We start from the raw sequence: 6000 nt of genomic DNA, 5'->3' as shown, positions 1-6000 counted from the left end.
TATTCGATTAAAACCCGTTAGTTAAATGCAAAAATAAGATGCAATTTATTGCATTATAGAACGTAATTGCGCAATATGTGAGGGTTATTTTTTTTTCAAGGTCCGATCGGTCACGTAATTAAAACCACTGTGAAAATAAAAAATGTTCTATTTGTAGCAAGTACTTACATAGTAACGTTATTTTTCAGCCATGTTTGTAAGCTGGTCTGCAGATCGATGTCTGTGCCAAAATGTTGTCCTCCTAGCCAGCGATTCATGTGAGCAAAGAGGTGAAAATCGGATGGAGCCAAGTCCGGGTTGTATGGTGGGTGATCAAACACTTCCCAACGAAAACGATGCAGGAGCTTCTTTGTTACAACTGCAGTGTGCGGCCGAGCATTGTCATGGAGAAAGACAATGCCTGATCCGCTTATTCTGAATTGCCCTTCGTAAACGTTGAAGAGTCACGCAGTATGAGGCTGCAGTGATGGTCATGCTACGTTCCATGAATGCCACGAAGAAACTGCAGACCAGCGTTTGAGTTTGACAGTCGCTTCTTAATAATATGGAATTTCTAAATTTGAAACATACGTCGATAAAAGTAGTCAGATCCTTTTAATTTTGATTCCGTTATTAAGCTTTTAATAATAAAAAAAAAATTGTTTTTGTTTTATAAAAATTACTTTTTCAGCAAATCGTCGGTAATTTTGCTTTGTTTCGAACATTTAGTGTTGTAATACAGTTTTTGAAGGTTCAATTTTAAACAAATCAAACTTTTTTTGTTTCTTCATTAGCCTGAGGTAAAAATGCTGCATGTCGAAAGCAGTTTCTTACAATCAGCAAAGAAACCTCATTCCATGATCTTTCTAACATAATTATAGTATCCAAAATAACTGTTTGAGTTTCCTTTTTTGGATCTAAATCCTGTTTCATTTGTAAAATTAGGTGTTTTTTGTAGTGGACTTTTACGAACTTGATGACGCCTTGATCTAAGAGCTGTAAGACTGCTGTTGTTTTCGGTGTTAAGAACACTAACTTTATACACGAAAGATTTTCAAGTGTGGATGAGCCGGACAATTGTCAATGAGCAGCTGTATTTTGTCATTTTCAATCATTAATTCACGGTCCCATTTTCGTAACCAAGTCGTAAAGATATCACTTGTCATCTAAGCTTTCTTGTTACTTTCGTACACAACAGGAAGCGATTTCAAATTTTTAAAACATCGGGGTTTAGCACTTATCCATATAACCAAACGTATTTTTTTTTTTTTTTGTGAGTTCCGGTCATATTTGTAGCAGTTAGTACTGTTAGTCTCTTTTGATAATTTTTCTACCGAATATGTTTCGCCTTGAAAGAGAAGGGTTCTTTCTGCCGACAGTTTAAAAAAAATAGACCGGATTCATCACCATTATAGATTTTTCGTCCGAATAGCCCTGTTTTAACTTTGGTCATATAGTTTCTAGCCATTTTTCTTACACACCGGTTGGAGCTGCTGCGGCCTCGCCGCTTATTCTCCGCGACGCAATATCGTGACGCTGACGGGACGGTTGTATCCAAACTGAACTTATTTCACGTGGTTTACCGAATATTTCAGAAAATCGTTCGCCTTCATTTCTAATACAGGACCGCTAATAGGGATAGTCATCTGGTATTTAAACCATTTTAATAGCGCTTTGTCTACATCATTATGTTGACTAGGCTGTAATTTTTTTGGTCTCATAGAATTTGTTTCAAAATTTTTCTACGGTTCTTCCATATCACTGATATTGTCGAATGACGTACGCCTAATTCTTAAGCAATGTCCTTATTAGTTTCTCCATTCTCTAACTTCCTGATAATGTGTGGTTTTTCCTCTATCGTGAATGTTTTTCGGGAAGTCATAATTAAATCACTATTAAATGAATTACACAGAATACGTAAAATAAAATACTGTACCCGCCCGATATGATTACTCACAGCAAAAGATTAATAACAACTGAATGTGGCTGCTGACAATAATCTGGTACAGGAAGAACATAAGAAAAACAAGCAGGCAAAAAGTAAAAGGCGATTCCTTTTAACAGTCAAAATATTTTTGTAGCTACAATGTAGATATACTACTTTACTAACGAGTCACTTTCGTCCGTCATTATTAGCGATAAAATGTAGCATTGCAGTAGAAAAAATAAATCATAATAACCAGTATGTCACTACAACCGATGTACCACATACATATGTATTTATGTATTAACAGCATACCAAACCAATCAAGAGACAAGTTTTTGGTCACTGTATCCGATACGTCATTACATCCGATGTCATTATAAACAATACTTATTGTATTTAACATGTATTTGTTTTTAACAAAATTCTAAATTAATAACAGATTTTGATAATAGAAATGTAGTGTTACCTTTTTTAATATCAGTATCATTTTGTTAAAAACAGTTTTATTTATATTACAGAAATTTTCTTTCTTTTGAGGGGAAGAAATGATATCTACAAGACTCATACCGTACGGTTTACAATTTCGTTGTCATTTTTCTGGATATCACTGTATTTTGTTACATTATTCTTTTCTTTTTGATATGAGTGATTCTTATCTTATGTATTTATTATAAAAATTTATTGATTTTCTAAAAGAAACAAATATGTTTTTTTTTAAATTTCTTGGCAAATCTTTTTTGTTGATAGTCATATCACTCACTTTATACAATATTTTTCCTTTTTTAATAAATCTAGTATAATGACCTTCACGAACCGAAGATTCACTTTATACCATATTTTTCCTTTTTTTAATAAAACTAGTATTTGTTTTATTGAAAACTAATAAAACGTTTATTAGTTTTATGTCCAACACGAACCGAAGATGAGTTATGTAATATTGCAATTACTACTTTGTAACCTTCGATTTTTATCGTATCCATGAACACATTTATTATATTATTATTATTATTATTATTATTATTATTATTACTATTATTATTATTAAACGAAAATGTTTTTCTTTCTCCATCAATTAGTCCAAATCGTTATAATTGTAGAATAAAAATTTTACCAATCGAATTTATTTCTGTTTTATGTAATAAATTTTTGTTGCCACATTTGCAACATTTTGCTACTGTTCGTCTTTTTTTCTGTTTTATTAGCAGCTATATTATCTTGCAAACTAATACTTTTATTTTTTGTAGTGAAGTGATAAGAATTAAAGAAAATAGTTTCATCTTCAGTACTTTCATTTACATAAGAATATTTACTATTAAAACAAGGTGTAATAAATTTTATTTTAATTTTATTATTTAAAATACATTAATTATATCAATCATGTTTTGTACATTACTAGTACTATTTAAGTATTGCTATATAGCGGCGCGATTCGTAAACCCAACTTTTGAGGAAAATGTAACATATTCGATTCCTGCTGTTCATCAAATGGAAGAAAAAAACTTTGTCTAAGAAAATTCGAGGTATTTTTCGAAAGTATTCTTTATTAGAAATCTAATTGAACTGAAATATAATGTTTTCATGCTATTTTATTAATTTTTTCCCCCTATTTTTAGATTAAGTCAAGTTCAGAACTGTAAACATAGTTCGTTGACTTCGCTGTGCCGTCTAGTTTTGCAGACTTTTACCGACGAAGTTCTAACGAACTTCTTGGTTACTTGGTTCCAGACGGCTTGCAAATATTTTTATTTTTATGTAATACTAACCGCGTTAATATTTTACTGTTAAATCATAACGTCATTCTGATATTTAAAGTACTTATATATGAAATATCAAGATAATTTGTTTTTAAAAACAGGATAAATAATTTCTCCCTCTCATGCCCCTACAGCTTTGTCATTCACAGCGTATTTTCATATATTAGAATACGTACTCTTCAAGAGAAACTACGTTTTTCTGCATTTAATTTATTTTTATTTTTCTTTATTGAGACACATATTTCTTTCCTCGCTCTTTCGTTACACTTGAACAGTTTTATATGTCTACCTATGTTTTATATTAATAGTTGTTTAAACAGTAAACATTTCTTCATAAAACTTAACAACTTATTCTTTATATGGAATTTGAATAAAGTGAAAATTAAAATAAATTGTAAAACGGAACTGTAATTTATTGTGTAATATTTTCTCGGTGAAAAAATTAATTTCACTTTACTAAGAGTTAATATAAATGTTAAGTTAATAACAATCTTCAGCAACTGGACATCACTGACTAATGTCTGTAGAAGGGTACTTATAGGCAGTATCCCCGATTATTTTTTTTTTTTATCAGTGATATACACAATTAGCTTACAATAGACTTGTTATTCACTTGTTACTCCCGCTAAACGGTCACAGTGAATGCGAACTAACACTCTGTTCTTTCCTCAGTTTTGTTCAAAATAAAAGGCTTAATATTTTAGCAAATAACATACGTTTTGATAAAACTAATATTTACGTAAGTAAAACGGTTTGAAAAATAAAAATGGCCGCTATTTTGTAATTTACGAAGGTATTTAAGTCCTGATTTTTTAATAATTTTAACATTTTATTACCAAGATGCTTACCAAATATTATGTGATTCATCTATCCGAACTTGAGGTATAAATTTTTATATAAAACTATCAAAATGGCGGACAACGGGAGAACGAAGGAGAGATTGCCATTTTTCCTGAGGTTATTTTTTGTTTAGTTTTTCAAGTAGAATCCGAAAAAGCATAGTCAGCCCACCACTTTAGAAACACTCTGTATAGCTATAGCTGTTATATTGACGGGAAAGTAAAATAGAATTTAATTAAAGTATTGCATAATTTTACTATTACGCTTATATATTATTAGTTATATCTATTATACCGTTTTATTCATGTAAATTTAAAAATTTTATTTTTAAATTTATATTTTAAAATTCTACATTAGATAACTGATATTTAGACAACAATTATCTAGATTTAAATGAACGAAATATGAAAGTAAAACACATTCTTTTATCTAACTTTTAGTTTCAATTAACATATCAGAAACAGTCAGGGATTCAGAATATTACACGAAAAACCACGCTATTAGATATGAATGCTCTTAGTTTAAGCTTTACTATTCACCCTTTATTGGAGTTTTAGGGATAAAATTTACTGTCAAATGTATCATAAAATTTTAATGAAACCAGTGGTAAAATAATCATTCAGATCGGTTTAACCTTTTTTCAGTTTTAAGGAAATGTAAGTACGTATAAGATACTTATAAAAATACTCTCGTAAAGTATTATATATATATAATATAAAAATTTCCGTAAGTTTAACAGTAAACATATCCATAAATAAGTAACCTAGTGGAAATTAACATAATTGTTGTTTTTTTATGCTTCGATAAAATAATAAATAAACATTAATAAATGAAACAGTGATTATTAAATATAACTTAAATTAATTGATTATTAAAAGAAAATCTGCGTCATTATAATCTTCGAAACGACTACAAAAATTCAATAGAATAAGCATACGTGTTTCGTTATGTGAACTTGACTGGCAGTGTGAAAGGCAAATCCTTAACGGAAGGGATGACAGTGTACTTTTGATTAAAAACCTAAATAAAATAATTTTTAGCAAATTTAAAAATGAAATATGCTACTTAGCTTTTTTTAATTTCTGGTATTTTGTGGGGACAGAGTTTTTATTCATACACACACTTACATAAAACTTCTTTTTAATTTTTTGTAAAGTTTATCCTGCGCAAATAAAGCCAATTTTTTTGAGGTCTATTACTTTGTCCCCTTCAAAGTAGATGTAACAGACTTATCCCAATGATGGAAGGACTTTCATGATGAAGAACCTTCATAAGTCCTCTTTTCGAATTTTTTCTATTTGTTATCTATTTTCAAATTCCTTACCTTTAAGAAGAATTTTAAGCTCAGAAAAGGGGCAAAATCGTAGGTTCACAATCGGAAAAAGCTCAGAAAAGGGGCAAAATCGTAGGTTCAAAATCATATCTGGTGACTAAGGAGCCTATTTGAACTTGTTCGATCCCGTGTTTTGCCAAGAATTTCCGGAGACGTCGTGACGCATG

At 30.1% G+C, this 6000-nt stretch overlaps 1 long non-coding RNA gene across 1 annotated transcript in view; it reads left to right on the top strand.

The window, feature by feature from the left end:
- The window catches only part of LOC142331105 (uncharacterized), a 222281-nt gene that overhangs the window by 111902 nt on the left and 104379 nt on the right, over positions 1 to 6000 (top strand). The gene's annotated exons all lie outside the window — the stretch shown is intronic.

This window comes from Lycorma delicatula, chromosome 10 (assembly GCF_047948215.1).
Source record: "Lycorma delicatula isolate Av1 chromosome 10, ASM4794821v1, whole genome shotgun sequence".
Lineage (NCBI taxonomy): Eukaryota > Metazoa > Arthropoda > Insecta > Hemiptera > Fulgoridae > Lycorma > Lycorma delicatula.
Note: the sequence above shows the minus strand (reverse complement) of the source record. Positions and strands in the feature narration are given on the sequence as shown.